The sequence below is a fragment of the Oryzias latipes genome, chromosome 18, assembly GCF_053564925.1.
Source record: "Oryzias latipes strain Hd-rR chromosome 18, Olatipes_Hd-rR_3.1".
NCBI lineage: Eukaryota > Metazoa > Chordata > Actinopteri > Beloniformes > Adrianichthyidae > Oryzias > Oryzias latipes.
This window is the reverse complement of record NC_136254.1, coordinates 12,356,853-12,371,862: the sequence shown is the minus strand read 5'-3', so window position 1 is coordinate 12,371,862 and position 15,010 is coordinate 12,356,853. Positions and strand designations below refer to the sequence as shown.

The 15,010-nt window shown below is 46.7% G+C and overlaps 1 protein-coding gene across 1 annotated transcript in view; it reads right to left on the bottom strand.

Annotated features, from left to right (window-relative positions):
* The window catches only part of rps4x (ribosomal protein S4 X-linked), a 152,603-nt gene that overhangs the window by 128,378 nt on the left and 9,215 nt on the right, over window positions 1-15,010 (bottom strand). The window lies entirely within an intron of this gene.

The following is a 15,010-nucleotide window of genomic DNA, read 5'->3' as shown; positions in this document are numbered from 1 at the left end:
AAATTTTTCATGGGGGTGGCCGGTAGGGGGCCACATTGAATCTTGGGGTGGCACACAAAAACCATGAGCTAAATTTTTTAAATTCATTCTACTAAACTTAGTAAAACAACCTTTAGAAAACCAACAGAAAGTTAAATGCCTACTGATTTTTTTCTAGAACATTAACTTATAGTTGATACTACTATAAATTCTAGTAGATATCATTAGGCCAGTGTTTTTCAACCATTTTTGAGCCACAGCACACTTTAACCTTGACAAAAATCCCGCGGCAAACCAGCAAAAAAAAATGTAAAAAAAATTTAGAAAGAAAGGAGAAACTCATAGTCTGTATTGATCTACAGTCCCTCTGCAATCTCACATGCATTTTTGTGATAATTGTGGCAGAAAAAGCTGATCTAATAAAAGTTAAGTGAAAAGATTCAAAAAGTGTTTGATGTGTGTTCGTTGTTGTTATAAGACGTTAAGAGGATAGACTCATTGTGCGCTGAGACGCTGTCACTTTAACCCAATGCATCATGGGAGATGTAAACAGCCGCCAAACGCAAAAAGACTAGCGTCTCTGAGCTTCATTGTTTTGTTCACTTTTCACGGTCTGATACCGGATTCTGTGGAAAGCTACACCACTAAAGATGAGCTTTATCTGGTACTTTTCTTGGAACTGAGCGGCTTTATGAGCAGAATCAGAACAAAGAAGTGAAGACTTTAACCACTTCTGATTGGTCAGACTGATGACATGTGATTAAGCCTCCTAGAATGATTGGTGGAGACAGTAAAAGGGGCGGGACCTTTCAGAAAACAGTTAAAACTGCAGCTAAATCGGGGTACCGCCATTCTTATCAAAATGTTTTTAATAGAATCAAATAAACACAAAGAAAAAAGTATTTACGATCTTTCATATTCCTAATTTCAAAGTGTTCTATCAGGGGCTGTTTGGATGAACACAGAGCTGATATCCTGGAGATGGAAAATGTTTTAGACCAGTTAATGACGGTAATTTCCCACGGCACACTGGTGCGCTGCGGCACACTGGTTGAAAAACACTGCATTAATTCTTACTTCACCAGTTGGTCCAAGAACAGGTGGAGGACTTTTTGCTGAGTTCTGCCTTGTTTCTCTGAGCAATGATGCTGACTGTCCCTCATCAGATGCCGTTGTGGGTACCGGATGTTCTCGGGTTGCCGGATGTTCTCGGGGTCCTTCGGGGTCCTTCGACCAATGATGACGTCACACTATTTGATTGGCTGTAAGTTGCCACGACCAATGAGTTAACGTCGCTAAGTTTTTTAAAAAACTTTATTGACAATTGCGGTATCATACATTAACAATGACATTAACGTTAACAACGAACAATAACGATGTAATCAATATTGCCTCGAAGATCAGTCACCATTGCCAAATATAAAATATTGACATAGAAAATAAAGAATAGAGGGGAAAAAAGAAACAATGAACATAACACACAAATAAATAAAAACACAAGTAAAATAAAATAAAGGAACAGAAAAAATCTAAGTAGTCTAATACTAGTTAAGTTAGGGGTACTCGTGAAGTTTGTATTTCTGAACAAAACTAAGCAATTTCAAGCCATTCTTCTTTTTCATATAATGAAGTGATTGAAAGCAAAAACAGAGCTCTTTATTAAATGTTATAAAAGTGTTTTGGTCTTCAAAACTTGACCTCACCAAGATGGCGGTGCTCTCCTCCCATGAGGAACCACGTGATGTCTCCTCTAGTGATATAACTCATTTGAAGGACCCTGAAGGACCCCGAGAACATCCGGCAACCCGAGAACATCCGGTACCTACACCGTCTCATCTTTGTCTTCCTCATTCTCTTCTGTCATTCATACTGGCTGTGGATCATGCTGCTCTGTCTCATCTTCCTCCTCCTCACTACACCTCTGTTGCTCCCCTATCATCTCTTTTGCTCCTTCTGCTGTACTTTTCTTCTTAAAATAAGAATATATGTTGAATTTCTCTTCATTCTCTGAAAATTGACTTACACAAGCATCAACTATGACTATAGGTAACTATATGTGGAAACAGGACAAAAACCCATCAAAATGTTGTGGTAACACAACAACCAGTGCTTAAATAGTGCCATAAAAATGAGAGGCCCTGTCATTCTTTTTTACATATTAATAAAAAGTAATGGCACATCCACCACCGCTGATCATGTCGGCGTATTTGCACCAAGTATTTGCGCAAAATACAGATCAGGTGACCTAAAGTACAGTAAAGAGATTGTTAAAAGACACCACTGAAAATATTTAACAGGCATGAAAAGAAATGTAGTGTTTTGGGATGTGTGATTGTGTGCGCGTGTGAGTGCGTGCGCGCGCATGTGTGTGTGCGTGCGTGCAGAAACTGGTGCTCTCGCGATGCAGGAAGAGAGGGGGAGAGCGCGTGTCAGTGTGTGGAGCGCATACACACGCGGTCAGTCGCCGTTTTGGACTTAAGAAAACAGTACTAAAGAAAGTTCACCTATAGTAACTGATACTGGTTCTTTTGTCAAACCGGCCCGGAGGCTCTGGGGGTTCGAACGCGGAAGTGAACCCCACGTCTTATACAAATTCTGCGTCCAGCGGCTCGTCTTTAGATGTCTGCGCACTCAAAGGCAGCTGGGAGGGGAGGAGGTGTCGGCCTGTTTAGGTGATCAGAGCGACTTGCCCGCTTGCTGGCTGTGCATTTGGGATGAAATGCACAACTGATCCTACCACAGCTTATAGTGGCTAGTGGGGTGGGGTGGCCACTGGGGTGGCCATGTGTCGGAGAGGGGTGGCCGTAGCCACCCCTGCCCACCCCCTGGTGGCGCCACGGAAAATAAGAAACACTAAAGATCATTTGAGTATAAAGCTGTCATGGTTTGGGTTTTTTTTGTATTGGTTTTTGCTTTCCGTCTTGTTTCGTCATGTTTGAGATCTGTTTCCTATTTTATTTTGAAAGGTTTACTGTTATATCATGGTTTTGAGTTTTACTTCCCTAGTCGCAATCTCTCCTGATCATGTTCACCTGTGTCTTGTCAGTGCTGTTTGTATTTAAGTCTTGTCTCTGCCTTCCTCTTGCGCTGGTCCATTATCATCTCTTCCCTTCTGCCATGTTTTAAGTTTTGCCCACAGTGAGTTTTGTTTAGCTTTCCCTGCTCTGCAGCGCTTTTTGTTAATATATTAAACCTCTTGCCCTGGAATTGTGTGTTTCCCGTTTCTGCATTTTGGGTCCTTCATGCTCAACAACCCCCCCATCCCCACCCCCACCCCACCTGACAGAATGGACCAGCCATATTACTTCCTGGAGCCAGCAGAGCAGGACATTTAGTTGCTGGAGACGTACTGCCTGGAAGCAGAGAGGACCAGGTCATATTGGGATTTTGACCTACTCCAGTTCTCCTCTCCTGCTAACGAGGGTAGTTGTATTGCCATGAAGGGGAGCCATCTTGCTATGAGGGGGGGTTGTCTTCGTCATCACCGCCCCTTTCAATGTCCCGTTCCTATTCCGGATGTGGTCTGGGACGCACCACAGCCTGTTCCAGTGGTGGTCCCGGATGCACCACAGCCTGTTCCAGTGGTGGTCCCGGATGCACCACAGCCTGTTCCAGTGGTGGTCCTGGATGTACCCAGACCCGTCCCTGCTCCCAGGACGGTGCCGGATGCACCCCAACCCCCCCCCCCCCCCCCCTTGCTCCCAGGAGGGTGCCAAATGCACCACGACCCGTCCCTGCTCCCAGGAGGGTGCTGGTCGCACCCCATCCCATCCCAACTCCAAGGGGGGTGCCTGATGCACCCCAACTCGCCCCTGTTTCCAAGGGGGTGCCAGACGCATGTTGGCCCGACCCGCCGGAGCTCGACGACTGGCCCGACCCGCCGGCTGACTCCATGCCTGACCTGCCAGCTGACTCCATGCCTGACCCGCCGGCTGACCTCTTGGTGGACAACTTGACCAACCCCGACTACTGGTCCGACCCGCTGGCGCACCCTAACTCTGCCACACTGGTCCTGAACTCTGTGCCTGACCCAACGTCGGCTTTGGAATCCCAGACAGCACCTGAACTGCCGACGAATCCTGACTTGGCCACGCTGGCCACAGACTTTATGCCAGACCTGCCTCGTCTGCCACGCCGGACAGCGCGGCCTCCCGGCCGTCCTCCGGACTTATCATCTCGGCCTCGCTGGTATGCCCAGCCCGGCCTCCATGGACTCTGTTGCACAACAAAGTTCATCCTAACAGAGTAGGAGGGTGATGCTGTAGTATCGCAAGACCCAACGAGACTAGCGTGGTGAGTCAACTTGGCGGCATGTAAGCAGTTGTACATACATTTTCGATCTTGTTTCAATACTCCTCCAATACTACTCCTCCAGAAGACAAAGATGAAACTAACATAACTTGATAAGATTATTCAGCTTTTGTCAGCCTGGAGGACCTGGAGAAATTCATTGACGAGTGTAATAATACCTGCGTCATGGGGAAAACCAACACCACCACCCCCTCCTCTAAGCGTGGACGCCCTGAAGATTCTCCTGGGGCTGCCTCCTCTCCAGGCAGCGGCGTGAGCGACATCCTTGATTCAATTGATAAAAAGCTCTCCAGCCTTGACTGCCGCCTTAATCTGCTGGAGATCCTCCACAAAGAATTTGAAGGCCTGCGGGAGTCTCTGGAGTTCAGCCAGCAACAGGTGCGGGAGGTCGCAGCGGAGAACCAGGCCCTCAGAGAGACCATGAAGATCCTGGGCAACGACACCGCCCGTCTCTTCGAGGAGAACCGATCCATCAAGGAAATCCTCCTGGATCTTCAGGCGAGGAGCATGAGGGACAACCTGGTGAAATCTGGGATTCCAGAAGAAGCAGGGGAAGACCCAGAGGCCACCGTGAAGTCCTTCATGGAGGCCCGCCTGAAGCTCCCCAAGGAAGAGGTGCAGAAGATCTCATTCCACAGGGTTCACCGCCTCGGAGGAAGAAGGTCCGACAACCACCGCCCATGTCCAATTGTTGCTAAATTCGAACATTTTAAACAAAAGGAGCTGGTGAAGGGCCGCGGATGGGAGCTGAAGGGAACGCACTTCAGCGTGAACGACCAGATCCCAGCAGAAATCCTCCGTGGAAGAAAGAACCTGTTCCCGCTGAGGAGGAAGCATCTTACTGCTGGTACCAGAGCGGTTGTGGCTGTTGATAAACTTTACGTCGACGGACGGCTGTTCCGGGACCCAGAGCTAACACCCTGGCTGTGCTGAAGGCTTTCAGATCCGCGCTGAGAACATCTGCGCTGCCCAGAAGAAACCCGTCAACTCATCTCAATAGCCGCGGTTACATGGGAAGAATATTTTGATCGGATCAATTGTCAGGTTAAAATTCACCCGTGCACATGGGATCAGAAAAGCTTTTTCCGATTAGAACAAACGTTCCCATGGCTCACACTTTTGGTCGGAATGAATCATTTGGGCATGCGCAGTAGTGTTGAAAACTCCCGGATGAGGAAATAGGTCCCGTTCTAAACAAACAGCTGCCACAGACATTTATTTTATGCAGCAGCTCGGTAATATACGAGACGATCTTCCAAACGTGCTTTTATTAATGTCATGAATAGTATGAAGCGCCTGTTCGCTCATCGTTTTATTTAATCCGTGTGATCAGTGCTGGAAGAAGGGTTAGGACAGGCTATAAACACAGGCTAACAACATTAGCCTGATGGACACAAAATCCAGGACCATTAAACCCTGCAATCTGCATCTTGGCTGCACGTAAATGTCTGGGAATAACATCAGTTTTTATTTTGTCGGAACACAACTGGAAACACAAATCCACGTGATTGTTTGAAGTTTCTAAGGACTGAGCGACACTTATTTCTGCTTCCCCAAATTCGCTGCGTGAGCTGGCGGCTCTCCTGAGTCCTGCAGCCCTAACCCAGAGCGGCGGGACGGCTCGCAATCTGAATTCTCCCACACATAACAAAACAAAAACAAAAAAACACACACCGAACAACCATCCTCCTCCCCTCAAACACGAAGTTATTAATCCAGCTCCTCTGCTCACTCGGGTGCCAGTGCACCGAGTGAGCGTCCGGGGGCACGAAGCGCTCCTCCCTCGCATCTCCCTTGTGAGGGGTGAAAGAGAGGGGAGAGCCAGCGGAGCGAGAGCGGAGCGGCACTTTTCACGGGGCGTCCGCAGAGCAGCTGGTCGGTCCTGTATGCGCTCCAAAGTTTTCTCTCAGCGAAACACCTTCTATGCGTGATGTAAACCAGAGCAGTAGAGACACACGATCGGAATGACCGTTTACATGCTCCACGATCGGATAAACGATCAGTATAACCCACCTATCTCGATCGGAAAGAAATTCTGATCCGAACGAGGCTGACCGGGGCAGAGTATTCCAAATGGCGTGTTTACATGACGCATTTTCCTTCCGATCAGGCATTCGTTCCGATTACTTTTGCCCATGTAAACGCGGCTAATGAATGGAAAACCGGATCATCAATAATCCACACCTCGATCTCAGGAAAGCAGTCGTTTTTCTTCACCTCCCACTCATGTCTCTGTTGTTGTTTTGTTGTTTTTGTTTTGTCTTCTTTTCATTGTTTTCTATCTTTTCCTTAGTCCCCCCCCTCCTCATATGTAAATCACCGAAAAGCAATGCATCCTCGGTAAGTATTTATTTATGCACTGAACGGGCGCGTGCGCACACAAGCGCACACACGGGCTTGCACACGAGATCCCGCACACACACGCTGACAAACTACAATCACCTCACACAGGCTCTCATAGGATGCACGCAACACGCAGCTCACATAGCCAGAAAACGCTCACGCGCACACATGCACAGCGCTTCTCCGTGCAGCGGGTTTGCAATGCGGGCACGTGCACACGGACGCGCACACACGCATTATTTAGCTTTACACCTTTCCAGTCAGAGTAGTTATGAACAGTCTTAACATTGTTAGCTGGAATGTGTGTGGACTTGGCTCTGGGCCAAAGAGGATGAAAGTGTTAAATCACCTGTGTGGTCTAAAAGCAGATATAGCGTTATTGCAGGAGACCCATTTAACAAAATCATTGGATCATCTTCTGTGCTGCTCTCAATTTCCACTCATGTATTCTGCTAGTTACAAATCCAAACAAAGAGGAGTTGCTGTTTTGATTACTAAAAACCTTAAATGTCCTCATACGGATACAGTTATTGACTTAGAAGGCAGATTTGTAATTATTAATATATCCATTCAGAACAAGGACTTTTGCATAGCCAGTATCTATGGTCCGAATGTTGACAACTCTTCCTTCTTTCACAGATTCTTCACCTCACTTTCGGTTGACTCTGTCTCCACAATCATTATAGGAGTCAATCTGATTGTGGATCCTGAACTTGACAGACTCAGCACAGCAGCAAACCAGCGTACATGGTGGTCTGCAAGTATTCTAAAGCAGTACATGAATGATCTGGGTCTCTGCGACGCTTGGTACTCATGTCATCCAAAAACCAAGGGGTTCACCTTTTTCTCTCCAGTTCACCACTCACACTCCCGTTTAGACTATTTGTTAATTAGTAACTCTCTCTTAAAAGATATCCAAAGTTCCAACATTCATCCAGTTATTATCAGTGACCACGCACCAGTTTCTATAAAATAATTTAAGGAAATATCCACACCCTCTGGTACAACCTGGAAGTTTAACACGTCTCCTTTGAAGGACCAAAAATTTATTGAATTCTTTAAAAAAGAGTGGGCAACCTTATTAGAATTCAACAATACTCCCGATATTTCACCATGTCTTCTTTGGGAAGCAGCAAAGGCAGTCATGAGAGGGAAAATCATTTCTTATTCAACGCATAAAAAACACAAAGAGAAAGCAGATTTATTAGAACTAGATAATAAAATCAAAACTCTGGAGACTGCTTCTGCTGCTTCTGTACAGGAACACATTCTGGGCGACCTGAAAAATTTAAAGCTGCAGTTAAATGACATCATCAATAAACAAACACAATTTCAAATACAAAGGCTACGACTTGAAAGATTTGAAAACTCAAACAAATCTGGCAAATTTCTTACTAATCAGCTTAAAATTAATAAAGAAAAATCAACAATCACTTCCATCATTGACGAAAAAGGAGATGTCACTCATGATCCTGTCAAAATCAATACCGCGTTTAAAGACTTTTATAAAAACTTATACACATCACAGATTAACCCTTTCGAGCAAAGCATCAACTCATTTCGAGATAAAATAAACCTACCCAGATTAAGTGAAAATCGGATGACAAACCTAGACTTACCGTTTTCGTTGTCTGAACTTCATGAAGCTCTGCTATTCATGCTTAATGGTAAAGCACCAGGGCCTGACGGCTTTCCTGCTGAGTTTTATAAAGAATTCTGGGAACAACTGGCACCAATGTTTTTTGAAATGGTAACATTTATCAAGGAAAACCAATCAATGCCACCTTACATGAACTCAGCAAACATAATTCTCCTCCTAAAACCAGACAAAGACCCCACAAGCCCTTCAAGCTATCGCCCCATTTCTTTAATCAATGCAGATGTAAAAATTATCTGCAAAGCACTAGCACAGAGAATAGAAAAAGTCACTCCTCACATAATTCACCTCGATCAAACGGGATTCATCAAAGGCAGAAACTCGGATGACAATGTCCGCAGACTCGTTAATATAATTGACTTTGCCACCGTTAAAAACCAGGAAATGACCATACTATCGCTGGATGCTGAAAAAGCTTTTGACAGAGTAAATTGGGAGTTCCTTATTGCTGCCCTCCATAAGTTTGGGTTTTGAGAATCATTCATCAATTGGATTAAAATATTATATCATAACCCCAATGCATCAGTCAGAACTAATAAACAGAAGAGGAACCAGATAGGGTTGCCCACTCTCCCCCTCTCTTTTTGCTATATTTATTGAGCCTCTAGCTGCAGCAATAAGACAGCATGATAGCATTAAAATAATTAAAAACAAACACAGCCATCATAAAATTAGTCTCTATGCAGATGACACATTGCTGTTTTTAAATAACGCACGTTCTGTAAATGAAACAGTAACAATTATTAATGAATTCTCCTGCCTATCAGACTACTCAATAAATTGGAACATATCTGTTTTATTACCACTGAACAGTAATACGGAGCAAAGACTCACAATACCAGTCAAATCAGGCAATATCGAATATCTAGGTATCTTTTTTCCCCCCAAATTATCAGAACTGGTGCAGCTAAACCACACCCCATTACTGAAAAGCATACAGGACGATCTAACACGCTGGACCAACCTGCCTCTGTCACTTATGGGCAAGGTAGCCACGGTTAAAATGAAAATCTTACCCAAAGTTAATTATCTCTTCTCAATGATTCCCACACAACCGCCATTAAAATGGTTCAAAACATTAGACTCATCCATATCAAGCTTTCTATGGAACAACAAACCTGCAAGAATTAGTCTAAAAACTTTAAAATCTGCAAAAAGCTGTGGAGGATTAGAATTACCTAACTTCCACAAATACTTTCTTGCAAATAGATTACAATACATCTTAAAATGGTTAAAAAATAATCCAGAAACCAACTCATGGTTAGACTTGGAACAGGCGTTATGTGGAAAGATCAACCTGTCACAGCTACCATTTATTAGCCAAACAGTTAAAAAACAGGATTGTTTCAAAAGCATTAATATAAATGCTACTTTAACAGCCTGGTGGGAATTTCTCAAAATATCAAAATCATCAATTCAACCGTGCAAAATGACACCCATCTGGAACAACCCGGACATCCTTATTAACAAAAAAATGATTCACTTCCCAGCTTGGCAACTAGGGGGCATAAAACAACTAGAGCACGTAATTATTGATAGAAGATTCATAACTCCCCAGGAACTTCAAGACAAACATGGAATAAATAACTTCTTGGAATATCAGCAACTTAAATCAAGTATTACTAAAAAGTATAAATATAAAGACGACAATTTAAAGCTACCAGATGTAGTTACTACTCTGATTAATTTTTCAATGAATAGAACTCTCTCCAAAATATACAAACTTTTATGTAATTTAGATAAAAATATTGCCCTTCCAACAAAAAAATGGGATGCAGATTTGAGCATCAGCACAGATGAAAGCTTCTGGTCAGAACTCTGTCTAAACACCTTTAAACTGACAAAAAGTCCAAATCTGCAGCTAATCCATCTCAAAACTCTTCACAGAATTTACTACACTGGACAGAGGATGTTCAAGATGGGTCTCAGTAACTCAGACATTTGCGAGCACTGTGATAATAATCTACCCGACAGCTACATGCACGCACTGTGGTTCTGCACTCCTGTCCAGGCTCTCTGGCAGCAGGTATGTGCCGATTTATCAGTCTGGCTAAAGGTTTCAATCACGGCCTCACCGTCACTTTGTGTGCTTGGTGACATGAGTGCCATCGATATAGAAGAAGGATTAGCATCTATCATTTTCATAACTCTTTGTATTGCCAAAAAAACTATTTTAATAAATTGGAAAAACAAGAAAAATATAAACATAAGTCAACACAGAAATCTGCTGTTTGATCATATCAGCTTGGAAAAAATGTCAGCCAAAAGCTCAAGTAACTTTGAAAGAATTCAGTCTCTCTGGTCTCCTGTGGTTGACTCCATGACTTAAGGGGGGGGGGGCTTGGTCGTCGCTGCTCCTTGCCCTTCTGCCGTGGTTTGGGGTGGGGGTCGGGGCCTCCGGTGCCTGGCGGGGGCGGTGGGGGCTCCGTTGGTCGGGGGGTCGGGTCCGGTGCCTGGGAGGGGCGGGCTGGGGCGCTGCGTGGTCCTCTGGGCTTGGGTGTGGGGGTGCGTGGTTGGGGGGTGAGGTGGTGGTCTGGCTTGGCTTGGGGGGGTGGTCCCTTTCCCTGTGCTGGGGGGGGGTTGGCGGGGGGCCCTGCTCAGGGGGGGGCCCAGCGGCGCTGGATGGGCTGCTCATCTGCACCTGGGGCTGGGATCGGCCCTTCCCTGGCTCTGGGACGGGACGGGACAACCCTCTCGGGGCCCCCGGTCGCTCTGGGTGTCATCCGCTTCGCCTGCGGGGTCTGGGGTGGGGTGGGGTGGGGGGCTTGTCGGCCCTGTCCTGTGGGGGGGCGTTCTGGGGGGAGGGGGGGCCCGTTATTGGTACGGTTCGGGGGGGCTTACGGGTCGGGGTCTCCGCTGAGGCAATCAGTGGTTGCCTCGGCCGGTTGGCCTCCTCGGTCCCGTCAAGGCCTGACCAGAGCTCCTCTAGGGCCGGCGTCTGGGGGTGGGGGCCTGGGCTTGCTCCGGGGGGGGTGACGCTTTCTGGCTACTCTCTCTCTGTGTGGGGCGGGTGGTGCCAGGCCTGGGGTGTCGGCGCCTCCGGGGGTGGGGCCCCTGGGCTGGGTGGCCCTGGCCCCTTTGCTGGGGGGGGGCTGGGGGACAGCTGTTTGACCACCGGGGGACAGTCTACCAGCTGTCCCCAACTTACCCCCTTCCTCATATAACCTCATATTAGGGTGATGGGGTGGGGGATCTAGCCTGCGATGCGCCTTGGGGGGGGGCTACTTGGCAGTGGCCCCCCTCCTATGGTTGCTGTATGGAGTGGGCCCCCCCTCTTTCGGTTTTATTTGCACCTTAGACATGTAGGGTCCTTGGTCGGGGGATGCTTGGACATCACTGCAAGCAAGCAGCAGATGTCCTCCTGGCACCCTACCCGCCAATTTTAACCGCACCTTAGACATTTAGGGCCCCTTGGTGGGTAGGGTGAGGGGACATCACTGTGAGTAATCAGGAGATGTCCCCTTAGTGCCCTACTCGCCAATTTTAACTGCACCCCCCTTAGTACACACACCCCTCCCCCTTCAATATATACATTCCAACATAAAACACACATGCACACACACACCCTCTCAAACACACATACACGCACACACATTTTGCAAGGAAGGTGGGACCTGGGTCCATCTGTCCCCTACCCCTTCCCTGGTGGGGGGTGCGGGCCCCTTGGCGACGGCGGCCGTGTCCCCTGGGTGCCGGCTCCCTGGGCCCGGCGGTGCTCTCTCCGCACGGTGGGGGGGTTCATATTACACCTGAGCCGGGGGTGTTCGTGTCCCTAGGGGGTGGGTCCTGGTCTTTGCCCCTGAGCGCTGGGCCCCGCCAAACTTCCAACAGTGGCCGAGCCTGGTCGGGCCATATTTATAACACCCCTTGTGGGCCACCCTTTTTTCCCCGGGGTTCCCCCCTCCTGGGCGGGGGCGGCGGGCCCCTGCCTTGCTCCTCTCTGGACCAACCGTGGGCCGGGTGGGTGGTCTCCCTTGGGGGGTCCTGGCTCGTACCTGGGGTTGGGGCGGGGGGATGCCCAGAACCCCTGGGTGGTGATGGGGTGCTCGTCTGGGGCTGTGGGCACCCCTCTCGGATGGGGCCCGGCGTTGGGCCTTCCTGCCGCTGCGGGGGGGCTGCTCTCCTGGTTGGGCTGGGGCGGCACTCTCTTTCCCCCCATGCCTCCCTGCTCTCTGGCTCTGGGGGCCTCGTGGCGGTCCTGCTGGCCCTGGCTTGCGTGGTGGACGTGGTCAACCGGGGGGCGGTTGTACTCTGCCTGCTGCCGCGTGGCGTTGGGGGCTTCTGGCTGCCGCGGCTGCTGCGGCGGGGGTCTTGGTGTGGGGATGGCTGGTCACTCCCCCTCCTTCTTTTCACATTCCATCATCCATTTTAGAAGAACATAAACACTCAACTGAGCACAGGTGTTAGCTCACCTTTGCACTAATAGTTTGCGTGATTGAATGAAATATCTCACACTAGTTGGCGTAAAGGCATAAGTATGCATGTGTGAACAATATCTGTATTGTGTACATGTTGACATGTGGACATTTTTGCAGCTAACAGGTGTGTCTATAACATTTGAGTGTGTGTGAGGACAGGCCCCGCCCCCTTTGAGATTTGTATTCTATTTTAATCTTACCGTAATGATAAACATCCAGTAGCTTGTTGCTTTATGCTGCTTCATGGTTTTACCCCCTCCCCCCTCCTATGATCCCCTTCCTACCCTCCTCTCTGACATCCCTCTCTCTTCTTCCCTCCTTTCCTTTTCCGTGCGGTCCAACACAAAAGATTTTCAAAAACAATTAAAAGGAATAAAGTTTGGCCTCGATTACAAAAGGGGTTTATTCAGACATACCTTTTGTTTGTCAGAAGATTAACCCCTGTTGTTAAAGTAAAATATGTCCAACACAAAAGGCCTTCAGGTCTCATCTCTTTGCCCAGCTGTTGGACAGGACAAGTTAGAAAAAAAAAAACAAAAGTTCTCCTTGGTTGCTTTTGGAACCCCGGTGCGGTTCCTTGAAAGGGGGTACTGTCATGGTTTGGGTTTCTTTGTATTGGTTTTTGCCCTCCGTCTTGTTTCTGTCATGTTTGAATTCTGTTTTATTTTGAAAGGTTTACTGTTATGTCATGGTTTTGAGTTTTACTTCCCTAGTCGCAATCTCTCCTGATCATGTTCACCTGTGTCTTGTCAGTTCTGTTTGTATTTAAGTTTTGTCTCTACCTTCCTCTTGTGCTGGTCCATTATCATCTCTTCCCTTCTGCCATGTATTCATGTTTTGCTCTCAGTTTAGTTTTGTTTCCCTGCTCTGCAGCGCTTTCTGTTAGTTTAATAAACCCCTTGCCCTGGAACCGTGTGCCTCAGTTTCTGCAATCTGGGTCCTTCATGCTCACCAGCCCTCCCTACCTGACAAAAGCCGACTGGAAGCACATAGGTTTCATATCTTTGACCTCAAATCTCATATTACATGGAGTCTAAGGGTTTATTCAAACTGGAAACATTTGGTTTGCTTAAAGTGAACCAGAGTTTGTTTCCCCCGATAATCAGGAAAAATATTTCAGTCTGAATACACCCAAACGACCCTGGACTGGGACCAGGAACCGCTCCAGGACCCATCTTTCAAGGTTATTTCTGTTCGTTTCTAATCGGACTGAGCTCAGGTTTGCTCTGAGTTTCCTCAGTCTGAATAGGCTCCATGCACGGAGCAGAACAACTGGACCAAAAAGGCCACCGTAGCCAAGAATTATGGGATGTAGACAGAGGAGGAAGGAAGCTGAGCTGCACACAAATGTGGAGCAACAATATGACACAGCAACTTGTTGAAAAGGGGTTGAATGAATGCAGGTTCATTAAAACAATATTTAGGTTGATACATTGCTTCTCCCGCTTTTCCCGTTAATCTATATGTCATAAACACTTGAAAGAATACCTTCGCCGTTTCCTCAGTAATTGCCTTGCAGCATGCGTCCGCCGTACCAAAGTAGCAAGTTGAAAGTGCTGTACCTGAAGTTCAAAATTGGTCAGCGAAAAACAAGGTTTGAATAAGTGAACTATCCTAACAAGGATTGCAAAGAGCAGGACTCCCTGGGAAGATCTGTGCCAGTTTACTGTTTGATATGTGAAGCCTATGTACAACTTTAAATTGTATCAAACCATGTCTTATACAGATTGATGATTGTTGAATAAACTTAGTTATCTGGTGCCACTGTGTTCCAGTTATCTCCAATCCTAATTCCTGTTACCAAAGTTTTTCAGTGATATTTAAAGAGGGTGCTGAGGCTGTGTTAATTAGGTTATATAAATAAAACATGACCCCTTTTGTTAAAGGATCTAGAGCAGTGGGGGTCAAACTCATTTTGGTTCGGGGGCCACATTCCACCTGTCTGATCTCAAGTGGGCCGGAGCAGTAACATAAAAGCAATATAACAGCTTTATTTTTGTGTTTTAAACTTTTTAAATTTATACAGACTGAATATTTTACATCTGACACTGACGCAATCCCAATAGAAAACTTAAGAGGGGGCTACGGAAAAAAAATGAAACCCCTGCCTAAAATGTAAATGTGAACATTTGTGAAGATAAGAATTTGGAGTTAACCTCCCTTTCTCTCCTGAAACTTCACCCGTCCATCAATATCAAGATTCAGATCCTGTGCAGAAACACATTTACTGTCATTTGTGTGCAAAACACAATGAAATTTCCAATAATCTTTTCCTAGTTTCTGCCTGAATGATGTGGCAACA